This window comes from Triticum dicoccoides, chromosome 2B (genome assembly GCF_002162155.2).
Source record: "Triticum dicoccoides isolate Atlit2015 ecotype Zavitan chromosome 2B, WEW_v2.0, whole genome shotgun sequence".
In the NCBI taxonomy this organism is placed as follows: domain Eukaryota; kingdom Viridiplantae; phylum Streptophyta; class Magnoliopsida; order Poales; family Poaceae; genus Triticum; species Triticum dicoccoides.
In genome coordinates, this window is record NC_041383.1 from 291,033 (window position 1) to 305,600 (window position 14,568).

A 14,568-nucleotide genomic window follows, 5' to 3' on the forward strand; every position below is an offset into this window, starting at 1 on the left:
AAACGCAGGCTTATAGCCACGACAAACAGCCTCAAGAAAAAGCAGCAGCAGCTTAGAGCTGATCAAGACCTGCTAGCTGACAGATGGGCTGAAGTCCTTGCAGCCGAAGAGTATGAACTCGAACGCCCCTCCAAAAGCTACCCCAAACGCAGGCCGTTGCCTCAACTAGAGGAGGAAGCACCCAAGTCGCCAGTGCACGACATGGCAGACCGGCCACCCCGTGGCCGCGACAGAGAAGCCTCTCGGCCCTCCGCTCAAGCCACACCCCAACGCTGCTCAAAAAGTACCAAGGCAAGGGATAACGTGCCGGACTTGCGAGATATATTGGAGGATAAGGCAAAACATACAAGGTCGATCTATGGATCGCGTGGGCGCACAGCAACACGGGATGATTACCGTCGCGCCGGACACAGCAAAACCGGCCGGGCCGAGCATAGTAGACAAAACTCATATGAGCTACGTCGTGATATAGCCCAATACAAAGGCGCCGCACACCCACTATGCTTCACAAATGAAGTAATGGATCATCAAATCCCAGAGGGCTTCAAGCCCGTAAACATCGAATCATACGATGGTACCACAGATCCTGCGGTCTGGATCGAGGATTATCTCCTCCATATCCACATGGCCCGCGGTGATGATCTACATGCCATCAAATACATCCCCCTGAAGCTTAAAGGACCAGCTAGGCATTGGCTCAACAGCTTGCCAGCAGAATCAATTGGTTGTTGGGAGGACCTAGAAGCCGCATTCCTTGATAACTTCCAGGGCACATATGTGTGACCACCAGACGCCGATTACCTTAGCCACATAATTCAGCAGCCAGAAGAATCGGCCAGACAATTCTGGACTCGGTTCCTAACAAAGAAAAATCAAATCGTCGACTGTCCGGATGCAGAGGCCCTTGCAGCCTTCAAACATAACATCCGTGACGAGTGGCTTGCCCGGCACCTAGGACAGGAAAAGCCGAAATCTATGGCAGCCCTCACAACCCTCATGACTCGCTTTTGTGCGGGAGAGGATAGCTGGCTAGCTCGAAGCAACAACTTGGCCAAACATCCTGATAGTCCGGATACCAAGGACAACAATGGCAGGTTGTGTCGCAACAAGAACAAGCGCCACATTAATGGCGATAATACTGAAGACACGGACGTCAATGCCGGATTCAGAGGCTCTAAACCCGGTCAGCGGAAGAAGCCATTCAAAAGAAATACCCAGGGCCCGTCCAACTTGGACCGAATACTCGACCGCTTGTGCCAGATACATGGCACCCCCGAAAACCCAGCCAATCACACCAACAAGGACTGTTGGGTGTTCAAACAAGCAGGCAAGTTAGGTGCCGAACTCAATAACAAGGGGCTACATAGCGATGACGAGGAAGAGCCCCGGCCGCCGAGCAATAAAGGACAGAAGGGTTTTCCTACGCAAGTGTGGACGGTAAACATGATATACGCAACCCACATACCCAAAAGGGAGCGGAGGCGTGCACTAAGGGACGTATATGCGATGGAGCCAGTCGCCCCAAAGTTCAACCCATGGTCTTCCTTCCCGATCACCTTCGATCGAAGGGACCACCCCACTAGCATCCGTCACGGCGGCTTCGCCGCATTAGTTCTTGACCCAATTATCGACGGATTTCACCTCACTAGAGTCCTGATGGACGGCGGCAGCAGCCTGAACCTGCTTTACCAGGATATAGTGCGCAAAATGGGCATTGACCCCTCAAGGATTAAACCTACAAAGATGACCTTTAAAGGCGTCATACCGGGTGTAGAGGCCAGTTGTACAGGCTCAGTTACACTCGAAGTGGTCTTCGGATCTCCGGATAACTTTCGAAGCGAAGAGTTAATCTTCGACATCGTCCCATTCCGCAGCGGCTATCACGCACTGCTCGGACGAACCGCATTTGCCAAGTTCAATGCGGTGCCGCACTACGCATACCTCAAGCTCAAGATGCCAGGCCCTCGAGGAGTAATAACGGTCAATGGAAACACAGAACGCTCTCTCCGGACGGAGGAGCATACGGCGGCTCTCACGGCGGAGGTGCAAAGCAGCCTCTCACGGAAATTCTCGAGTCCGGCCACTAAGTGTCCGGACACTGCCAAGCGCGCCCGGAGTAACCTGCAACAAGACCACCTGGCACGATTCAAGCACGAGTAGCAATCCGGCCCCAACCCCAGCCCTCACGAAATTGTGAACCCAGTATTGCGCGTACATAATTACGCTCTGGAGATACCATGGGCATATGGGGAGGGGCAAGACAAAGGCATGCCAAGAGTGCGGCTCGACCGCACCAGGGGCTACCGTCTGTGTCATTTTTTCCTTTTCTTTCCTTTTTCTTTCCTTTTTACTTTCAGGACTCCGTCTTCGAACAGTCCTGCCCGGCACTTGAATCGCCGAACTCATGATGCAACAGCCAGGGAAGCAGAAGGCCACGTCAAGTGCTCAGGTGGTCTCTGTTATGAGCATTATACCTGTTTTACATACCATCCCGCAGCTTACCCCTGGAGGGGGACATGTTAGATAGTCCCATCCCTTGCTTACCGCACTATTTGTATCGTTCTGCTTCCATTGCAGTCCCCTTTTTAAATAAACAATACATAGCTCTTGCTTATTATTGCTTTAATTCCTTTATATATATACATATGTTCATTTCACGACATGCTGCAACCGTACACTTTGGTACGACCAATACACCAGGGGCTCAAGTATCCCAAAATTATGGTGTGATAAAGTCCGGACACTTTCACAAGTGCGGCACCCCGAACTTATAGCATTATATGAATTGGCTCCGAATCATGTCTTGGGTCAATAGTTGGGTTTGCACGGCTCCCGTGTTTTGGTACCTTACGTTCCGCTATATCGGCTAAGGTAGCACCGGGAGAACCACTGCGATTGTGCCCCAGTTATTCTGGGTCGAGCACCTCAGTGGAGAAAGCCAAAACTGACCGTCATGATAAGGCGTGAGCCGGTCGCTATTCGAGAGGTTTTTTTGGGTCCCTAAAGACTTATGCCGCTTCGAGTGAGCAACCGGAATTATCCGGCCAAGGCGTGGATAGCGCCCCGAACTCGGTCTTCCGAATACTAGGGGCTTCGCCGAAATTTAAAATTATAGAATTCTATGTCTAACTGAGAGTGTTCAAGCATTATAAGTACAGTTGCCTTGTTCGTTGCGTTGAGCGCCTCCCTAGATGGACCCAAGAATGGGAACAAGAGCGCTCAAGTTTATCCCGAACACCCCAGCACTCGTGGCATGGCGGCTGAAGCCAACGACTTGCCATCTCTCATATTTGATAAACGGCCGCACAGAAGGTAATATTTTAAATTAATAAAGCGTTGCTTAGCGCATATGAACAAGTTTTCAGCGTACAGAATAACAAAACACGAGTCTATTCCAAAATTACATCCTTGGAGCACTCATCCGCTATTCGGTGAGCACCCTTCAGGAGGCCCTCATAATACATTTCGGGCGTGCGATGCTCCTTGCCCTTCGGTGGCCCGTCCGTCACAAGCTTCTCCGCATCCAGCTTCCCCCAGGGCACTTTAGCATGGGCAAGGGCCCGACGGACCCCTTCAATGCAGACGGAGCGCTTGATAACTTCAAGCCGTGGACAGGCATCCACCAGCCGCTGCACCAAGACGAAGTAACTCCCGGGCATGGCCTCCAATGGCCACAGCCGCTCTATAAGGCCCCTCATGGCCTGTTCGGGGACCTTGTGGAGCTCGACCAGCTGCTTCAGCTGGTCGCTTAGGGGCACCGGATGTCCGGCCTCAGCATACTGAGACCAGAACACCTTCTCCGTGGAGCTCCCCTCCTGGGCGCGGTAGAACGCGGCGGCATCAGACGCACTACGGGGTAAATCTGCGAATGCTCCTGGAGAGCTCCGAATCCGGGTAAGTAATAGGCAATTGACGTTTACATTCTTGCTTTGCATAAAGAATGCCTTACCCGCCGCTATCTTCTTTAGTGCTTCTATTTCTTGGAGGGCTTTTTGGGCCTCGGCCTTAGCAGCTTTGGCACTCTCAAGAGCCGAGGCAAGCTCGGACTCTCGGGTCTTCGAGTCACGCTCCAAACCCTCGTGTTTTTTCACGAGAATCTGGAGCTCTTGCCGCACCTCCGCCAGCTGCGCCTCCCCTTTCTCTCGCTCGATGCGCTCCGCAGCCGCTTTGTTTTCGGCCACGGCCACCGCTTCCCTCAGGGTCTCCACCTCGTTCGTGGCCCCTGCGGTACTCATGTTATTTCTATTATTTATTGCAACCAAAACCTTTTCCATAAGGTATTTCTTTAATAAGGCATTTCTTACATTCCTTGTCCTCGAGCTGCTTCTTGGCTTGTTCGAGCTCGTTCTCGGAACGCTCGAGGTTCTGCTTCAGTGTATTGACCTCCGCAGTCAGTGCGGCAGAGGTCAGCAGCGCCGCCTGCATTCCCATATTGACATACCTATATTAGACTCCTGCGTATATCTTTTTAGATCCTCAGTCCGGCTTTTCTTTCCGAACACCGAACTAAGCATCAGGGGCTACTGTCTATGCGGTAACATTTTTATATGTTTTAAACTTACCTCAAAGCCTGTCAGAAGGCTGGTACAGGCTTCGGTCAGTCCGCTCTTGGCGGACTGAACTGTCCGGATCACCGCACTCATAATAGTGCGGTGCTCCTGCTCGATGGAGGCGCCGTTGAGCGCCTCCAGTAAGCAATCCGGTGCCTCCGGTTGGACGGAGGACACCGGCGTCTTACCCTTCTTGTGAAGGATCCGCTGTCCGGACTTCGGAACCGCTGATGGTTCCGGCATGGAGTCCGGACGAGGGTCGGGCTTAGAGCCCCTGGGGGTCTTGCCCCCCGCGCGCCTGGAATCCGGGAGGTCGCCTTGTGGCGCCTCCTGTGCTACCTCCTCTTGACCAAGCCCTCCTTGGGGCCCCACCACGGTGTCGTCCGCGGCGTGAGGCGAGGAGGCGGCCGGAGGCGAGACACTCTCCATTTCCGACGAGCCCAGGGACCCGCTCGATGAATTGGCGAGCTCGCCCTTGGGCGGGCTGCATGATTGTTCGGCATTAGAGAACACTATAAAATTATGAAAAACCATGGGTATCCGGACACTTACGATCTCGCCAGGGGCTTGGTCCTTGTTGGCCAGTCCTCCTCGTCGTCGTCGACGTTGGTGGAGAAGTCCGGAGGAAGGGTTCTTCCCTTCTTGGACCCTCCGGCCTCCCCCGTTGGGGCGGCCTTCCTTTTCTTCTCCTCCCTCACTGGGGGAGGAGCTTCTTCTTCTTCCTCCTCGTCCTCAGGAGAAGATTCTGCTTCAGAATCGGACAACACTTGGCGTCGGGAACTCCTTCGAGTTCCCGTGGCCTCCTTCTTGGTCTTCTTCTCCGGCACCACATGAGGCGCCGGAGCCAACAACCCCGTCAATCGGGCGTCCTCCGGATCTTCCGGCAAAGGAGCCGGACAGTTAATCTGTTCGGCCGTCTTCAGCCAGTTCTGTCAAAAATTAGGGAGTTTTAGATCCCGCATAGAGTCAATCTATGAAAAAGAGTCCCGTAAAGGGTAAAATAACTTACCTCGCCGGCTGGACGCCGTGCGCTGTACCCGCGATCTTTGGTAGCGGATGTTGGGGCTTCAGCGCCCTTGAACAGCACCTTCCAGGCATCTTCGTACGTAGTGTCGAAGAGCCGGCTCAAGGTTCGGTGCTGTGCCGGATCGAACTCCCACAAATTACGTCGACAAGCTTGAGATTCTTGTCCACTAGGTTTTGGATGCATGCCTGGAGTCCGAATAGCTCTTCCGAATCCCCCCACGTCAGGCCCGTTTCTTTCCATGACGAGAGCCGTGTGGGGAAGCCAGATCTAAATTCGGGGGCCGCCGCCCATTCAGGGTCGCGTGGCTCGGTGATGTAGAACCACCCCGATTGCCACCTGTGACGCCCGGGTAATTATGCTACAGTAATCCCACGCTAATCGTGCCATGACACCTCGGTTACTGTTGCTGTCCTCGCAATAATTCGAAATCATTCAAAATTCAAATTCAAATTTATGACAACAATAAAAGTTTTCAAAAATTAAAACAAAAATGTTCGGTGGTTGCCGAATATTACAAGGGTAATTATGGTGCAACAAACACCCTTTTATAAAATGGCTAAATGGTTGAAAATGATTTAAACAGAAAAGAAAGAAATAATAAAATAAAACAGAGAACAAACAAACAAAAAAAAGGAAAAGGAAGAACCCCCCTTCCCCTAGGCCGAATGGCCCAGCTAGCCATCAGGCCAAAAGGCCCAACCGGCCCACCCCCGCTCCCATTATCCCTGGACCCCGAAACCCTAGCCAATCCACCCCCGTCGCCCCACTTCCCCTCCCACGTTCGCCTCCTCCTCTCCGATCCAGATCGGGATTGGGGGAACCAACCCACGGTCGCGCCTGAGCCCGACGCACCACCGCCACTCGACATCGACGCCGAAGCCATCCCTGACTGCAGCCGCTCGTCTCCTCGTCGCCCGGCCGTCCTCGTCCTCCTCCCCGAACGGCCCCCACGAGCCCGCGCCGCCGACCCGTCGCCCGCCACCTTGACCGCCTCCTCGCCGGACCTCGCGCCCTCGTCCTCCTCCCCGAGCCCGCGTACGCACATCTGCAGGGCTCGGTGAGCCACCGTCCCTCCTCCTTTTCCTCTCTGCCCGGCGTCGTTCGCCGCGCGCACGACGCACACGCGCGCCCAAGGCCGTGACCACCCGATCCTGCCCGCCTTCCGCCACCCATGGCCGCCGCGGCCACTTGCTTCGCCGCCCCCGTCATTCTCTGGATGCGCCCATGCCCTCTGTGGCCCCCAGCTGGTGCCCAAGCACGCGCTCACCGTGTTGGCGCCTCGCACTCGCCTGCCTCTTGCTCCACCCAACTACCGCTGTTGTGCCGTCTCCGGCCTCCCCGCGTGCTCGCAGCCCCCTGTGAACCGGCGCCTCTCGCTCGCCGGCGCTCGCCGTCGTTGCCTGCGACCGGCCGCACCTCTGCAGCGACCCTGAGACGGCCTCCGCCGCGGCCCCTCGCTGGCCGCCGCCCGTGCTCGGCCTCCGCTCGGGCGCCAGCATGCCCCGGCGCCCGTAACCGTAGCACCCAGCGCCTGCTTCCCCTATGCCCGTTAAGGCCCTGGGCCACTGGACAATGGGGCCCAGCCCCTAGAATGTTTTAAAAAAAGGAAATTAATAATAATAATAAAAATATTAATTAATTAATTAATTAACTAACTAAATAATTAACTTAAGTAATCCTATTTAAATTAACTAATCAAGATTAATTAACCTAATAACTAGTTAACCTAATTAACCACTGTTAATTAGCTATACAATCCCTGACAGGTGGGGCCCACCGGTCTGGTTGACCAGGTCAATGGTCAACGTTGATTGTCGATGTCATGCTGACATCATGCTGACGTCATAATTACCTTTTCTAATTAAATTAATTATGTTAATTCTAGAAAAAGATAAAATCCTTTTTAATTAATATAAAATAAACCGTAGCTCGGATGGAAAAACTTTGTACATGAAAGTTGCACAGAACGACGAGACGAACCCGGATACGCAACCCGTTCGTCCGCCACACACCCCTAACATATCAAACTCGTAACTTCCCCCCTCCGGCTCCTCTGCCCGAAAACACGGAACACCGGGGATACTTTCCCGGATGTTTCCCCCCTTCACCGCTATCACCTCATACCGCGTTAGAACACGTCTAGCTCTGCTTGTTGTCATGTTATGCATCTGTTTGACACCAAGACCGACGCCGCTGCTACCCAGTACGACTACGGAGTTGACGTCCCCTCTCTCTTGCCAGAGCAACCAGGCAAGCCCCCCCCCTTTGATCACCCGATATCGCCTACTCTTCTCTATACTGCTTGCATTAGAGTAGTGTAGCATGTTACCGCTTTTTGTTAATCCTATACTACTGCATAACCTGTCCTTACTACTACTGTTGATACCTTTACCTGCTATCCTACTGCTTAGTATAGGATGCTAGTATTCCATCAGTGGCCCTACACTCTTGTCCGTCTGCCATGCTATACTACTGGGCTGTGATCACTTCAGCAGGTGATCACGAGCATATACTATATACTTTACATTATTACATTACCTGTGATACTGTTCGGAGATGGGGGCTGAAAGGACAGGTGGCTCCATCCCGGTAGAGGTGGGCCTGGGTTCCCGATGGCTCCCGACTGTTACTTATGGCAGAGCGGCAGGGCAGGTTGAGACTACCTGGGTGAGAGGTGGGCCTGGCCCTGGTCGGCGTTCGTGGATACTTAACATGTTTAACGAGATCTGGGTATTTGATCTGAGTCTGGCCATTTGGTCTATACGCACTAACCATCTACGAGGGAGTAGTTATGGGTATCCCGGCGTCGTGGTATCAGCCGAAGCCTTCGTGACGCCAGCGACTGAGCGGCACGCGCCGGATTGGGCTGGAACGCCTGCTAGGCTAGGTCTGCTTCCGGCCGCCCACGCAACGTGCAGGTGTGCTTAGGGCGATGGGCCCAGACCCCTGTGCGCTTAGGTTTAGACCGGCGTGCTGGCCTCTCTGTTGTGCCTAGGTGGGGCTGTGACGTGTTGATCTTCCGCGGCCGAGCATGACCCAGGAAAGTGTGTCCGGCTAAATGGGATCAAGCGTGTTGGGTTATGTGGTGCACCCCTGCAGGGAAGTTAATCTATTCGAATAGCCGTGATCTTCGGTAACAGGACGACTTGGAGTTGTACCTTGACCTTATGACAACTAGAACCGGATACTTAATAAAACACACCCTTCCAAGTGCCAGATATAACCCAGTGGTCGCTCTCTCTCAGGGTTACGAGAGGGGATCGCCGGGTAGGATTATGCTATACGATGCTACTTGGAGGATTTCAGTCTACTCTCTTCTACTTGCTGCAAGACGGAGGCGACCAGAAGCGTAGTCTTTGACAAGACTAGCTATCCCCCTCTTATTCTGGCATTCTGCAGTTCAGTCCACTGATATGGCCCTTTACACATATATCCATGCATATGTAGTGTAGCTCCTTGCTTGCGAGTACTTTGGATGAGTACTCACGGTTGCCTTGTTCCCCCTTTTCCCCCTATCTCTACTCGATTGCTGCGACCAGATGATGGAGCCCAGGAGCCAGACGCCACCGTCGATGACGACTACTACACCGGAGGTGCCTACTACTATGTGCAGCCCGCTGACGACGACCAGGAGTAGTTAGGAGGATCCCAGGCAGGAGGCCTGTGCCTCTTTCGATCTGTATCCCAGTTTGTGCTAGCCTTCTTATGGCAAACTTGTTTAACTTATGTCTGTACTCAGACATTGTTGCTTCCGCTGACTCTTCTATGATCGAGCACTTGTATTCGAGCCCTCGAGGCCCCTGGCTTGTATTATGATGCTTGTATGACTTATTTATGTTTTAGAGTTGTGTTGTGATATCTACCCGTGAGTCCCTGATCTTGATCATACACATTTGCGTGCATGATTAGTGTACGATTGAATCGGGGGCATCACAAGTTGGTATCAGAGCCAACTGCCTGTAGGAATCCCCCTTCCACACTCCTTGGCCGAAGTCGAGTCTAGACAGTGCAAAACTTTTACTAACATGGCTGTGTGCCTTACGGGCCCACGTCGCCATTGGGTGGTACTAGGATCTTTTATTCCTCGACCTATACTCTGGGACTCTGACACCTCTTCTATTCCGGTTAAACGATTTTACTAACTCGGACTCTAGGTTCTCGATAATACTTCTCCCGGAGAGCCCCTTATTACAGATGATCGTCTGCTGCACCAGAAGGATCCGAAGATACTCTCCGATGTTCTCTTGAGACTTTATGGCGTCGCTTTTGCAATTCCTCTCCATCGATAAACCCCTATGGATAACCACGTATACTCGCCATTCATACAATGCTTCCTAGTTGATCTTGTTATTACAAGATACACCGTAATTCTCTCTATTGTTTCAAGAATACTTTGTGCCTACTGCCTTGCAGTTCTTTGCCACCTGAATACCCCTACGGATAATTCCTCGCTCTTACCAAGTATCCGCTCATCCCTAGTTGTTCATGTGTTTCACAAAATTCTTCATAATACTATCTGATCTTTCGAGAATCCTCATTAGCCTATGGCTCTTGAAATGCTGGTCTGCCCGCATTTTGGTTAAATCCAAGGTCCCTTGATTCAATATGTTGCGAATATTGCAATCCTTAATCAGATCCTAGAAGTCATCCTTCCGGCTCAGACGTCATTTTAAACATGAGCTGGATCTCGACCAATCAAATTGCCATCGATTGTACCCCTAAGCCTACTCAACTTATCCATCCTTGATCAGAGCGTTGCTTCTGATCCCCTGATTTGGAAATCATAATTCTTTTGCATTTGAACTTTGAATTAGTCAGATGTTTCTATAATCAGATCTCCTTGCATTCTTCTTCCTCTGGTTGAGTACCGATGCTCACATCAGATCCCTTGTGGACCATCGATTCCTTTGTTGGATTTTATCCGACAGTGTCCTTCATATTGAATAACCTTGAGAGCCTTGCCATGGGTATATAATGCCTTTGGTAAATTGTATCATCTGCTTTTGAACAATGCTCTACTTTCGAGCTTGTATTATTTACCCCGAAGTTTGTGGTATATGTTCGTAAGATGCCCTGATGGGTGGAACCTATTCCTTCCTTAATATGTGTGAACTCGGAAGTTTTCACGGGTCAGACTCATCTGGTATTTCACCAGGTAAAACTTTCAACACTACAACCTCATCGAAAGCGAGAAGTGAATGAAAGGGTATGCATTTGGAGAAGTGGGAGTCGACCTTGAACTCTGTGTTCATGCCCATGGACCCGATGTGGAACTTATCATGGAAGCTTCTTGCCTAATATTTACTCATTCGAGTAATTCTTTCGGTGTCATTAAATTCGACCCCTTGTAGTTATGGTTTCGACCATATTGTTATTCTTTGTTCCCATTTCTCGGGCAAGTTTAAACATTTGTCTTCTGCGGATCAATACCCCAGTCCAACCTCTACTTTGATCCGTCTTCGAGTATTACCCCCTGGTATCTCGAGATTATCATGGAACTGTATAACTTCTCGTGAGTTCTTCATCAAGTGCTACATTCTCACTGATTACAGTTTTTCATGGGCTCTGAGTTATTAAACACTCAAAGACACCGATAACTGAACCGAGTCTGTACTACGGTTCAACAACTCTTGATAGTCTTCTTTAAGTACGAGTTTCTACCCGATCACGCCATTCCTAGCCCGATCGGCCATATCATTATCGTGCAACATTTTAACTGTGCTACCTGGTCCTTCTTTCCGGAGCACAATTTTCGACGTTGAGCTAACCTTACGTCGATCTTCCTCCTCATATAAGTTCGCCTTAAAAACAGTGAGCTTGATTTCGAGTTTGTGTCGTATCTGTGGCTCCAATAATCTTTTGTTGCATCAGTCCTTTTGCTTGATGCAGTCGTTGTTCAATTGCTTCTTCGTGGATTCTCTCGACAACAGATTGTCGTGATCATGATCAACATTTTGACTCCTCCCAGGATATCAATGGAATTCTTGATGATAAGTGCCATCCCCGTTCCTTGGTAATTTCAGTTACCATCAACAACATCCTTACCTTCCTTTCATCACAAACTTGTTCATGTTATGGATGCAACTTACTATCCAGCCCGTATTATGATCTACCTTGAAGTATTACTGCCTTTTGTCAAGGATGTTGTGAGAATTTCACTACCTCTTGAGAATTCTTGATATAAGTGATACTTCACCATCACCATTCTTTTCTTGGTCCCCGTGTTGTTCCTAACAGGAATACCGACAGATGGACTAGTAATTTTAAAACTTCTGGCAACCTTATTGCTTTGAAGTTAATGGTCAACATTTCATTCTTAGACCATTGGTTATCGAACCGCCATTCTAACATTGTTTGTGCTACTTGGCCCAGATTTCGGGTGCACATTTCAACCAATGTTTAATTGAGTATGTTTTCCTCGAGCATACCTCATTATATCACTTGATCTGACAAATGTTATGTCCTTGTTCTCATAATTGTGGCAATCCATCTTTTTGGAAATCTCAATGAATGGTCGCTGAGTCCATCGGCCACCTCCTCATCCTCTCGTTGGTTTATTGATGAACTCTTGTTTCGGAACTTGCGTCCATAGTACAATTCCCGAGAATCTTACAATGTCATTCAACAATTTGTGTTGCACCTTTCTTCTCAAGCATCCTGAGTCTGAGTTATCCCGACACCAATCAGATCTGAATCTCGGCCAGATATGACGGTTGGAACATATTACCATGAGATATAACATTGGCCTTTATATGACCCGGTAAGGTGATGTCATGCCTAGCACACCTGTCCCGAGGCCCTATTGTTATAGAGTCCTTTTCAGCAAGGCTATCCATTCTTCGATGAGGAAATTGTAAGACTTTCCTATAAGTTGTTTCCGATGAATCCTTTGTATTTCCATAGTTTGATCTTCACCTGATGACCATGTCAATGCTATCTCGAAGCATGTCTATGGTACTCCGATTTTCAACAAGAACATTTGAAGCCCAATGCTAAATGTTTCCTACTCAATTATCCAAACACCCTGTATGGGTAATGTCATGAAAATTCTTCCCCTTACCTAAAGAGTTTACTACATTATATTCTGTCATGGATATCATGCTCTGCTCGTCCTTCTAAAGGATATACCTTTGAAATATGTGTTTAAACACATTTTCCTTTCCATTGTTCTGTTTAATCTGATAATCATATTTTTCTTTCCATTTGTTGGGTTAACGTTTCTTGTGATCTATATGATCTAAGCAGTAATACTCTCCTGCTTATGTAAACACCTCGGTGTACAACTCTGTCAGTAAGACCCTGTTACTATTGTTGATGACATTCCGGTAGCCACGATGGACGAGAACTTTGCCTATTGGTCCGCCTCGTTTCGACGAGCGGGAAAATGGTTCTCTTCGTCCCTCGCCTTGGTACCAACGTTGTTGCCAACATAACTGACAGGCTATCCTCTGCCATGCCTTGCTACCATGACCATGCAATATGTCGGCACCCTTCCTACTTTTGAACCACATGGTGGGCCCATAACCCACAGGTCCCAGGATCGAAACCTAACTCTCCTGTACGCCCCCTGTTCCCAAGGTTGTTCCTCGCGCGTAGCCTCGTATTTCACGAGCCACCTTCCGAGGGATCATCAATCCTGTTATCAAATACAATACTTATCCCCGTTGCTTTGAACAACGTTCACACTCTTTTTCAGGCATCGAACGTTTGTCTATCCGCTTGGAATTCCTTATTGTACCTTCTTACCTTACTCTCGATTTGTTCAACTCGAGAGATACTCATCTATTCATTCACGGGAAAACCCCAGACGAGTACCCCTTAAGCCTTCTGTCGTAGCCGAGCTACCCCTTACCTATTCGTAAGCATGAAGGAACTCCCGAAGAAAGGACGACAATTTCATCATGATGCGATGAAGCAGAGAAATGAAGACGTCCATGTAAGGGATCGACCTCTTTGAGAAGATCAACCAAGACCGAGAAGATCCGTTAGAATTCCACAACCACAAATTTCCCCCTTACACCACCTCTTAAATCTCGGGACGAGATTTCTTGTAGTGGAGGAGAATTGTGACGCCCGGGTAATTATGCTACAGTAATCCCACGCTAATCGTGACATGACACCTCGGTTACTGTTGCTGTCCTCGCAATAATTCGAAACCGTTCAAAATTCAATTTCAAATTTATGACAACAATAAAAGTTTTTGAAAATTAAAACAAAAATGTTCGGTGGTTGCCGAATATTATAAGGGTAATTATGGTGCAAACAACACCCTTTTATAAAATGGCTAAATGGTTGAAAATGATTTAAACAGAAAAGAAAGAAATAATAAAATAAAACAGAGAACAAACAAACAAAAAAAAGGAAAAGGAAGAACACCCCCTTCCCCTGTGCCGAATGGCCCAGCTAGCCATCACGCCAAAAGGCCCAACCGGCCCACCCCCGCTCACATTATCCCTGGACCCCGAAACCCTACCCAATCCACCCCCGTCACCCCACTTCCCCTCCCACGTTCGCCTCCTCCTATCCGATCCAGATCGGGATTGGCGGAACCAACCCATGGTCGCGCCTGAGCCCGACGCACCACCGCCACTCGACGCCGACGCCGAAGCCATCCCTCACCGCAGCCGCTCGTCTCCTCGTCGCCCAGCCGTCCTCGTCCTCCTCCCTGAACGGCTCCCACGAGCCCGCGCCGTCGACCCGTCGCCCGCCACCTCGACCGCCTCCTCGCCGGACCTCGCGCCCTCGTCCTCCTCCCCGAGCCCGCGTACGCACATCTGCAGGGCTCGGTGAGCCACTGTCCCTCCTCCTTTTCCTCTCTGCCCGGCGTCGTTCGCCGCGCGCACGACGCACACGCGCGCCCAAGGCCGTGACCACCCGATCCTGCCCACCTTCCGCCACCCATGGCCGCCGCGGCCACTTGCTTCGCCGCCCCCGTCATTCTCTGGACGCGCCCACGCCCTCTGTGGCCCCCAGCTGGCGCCCAAGCACGCA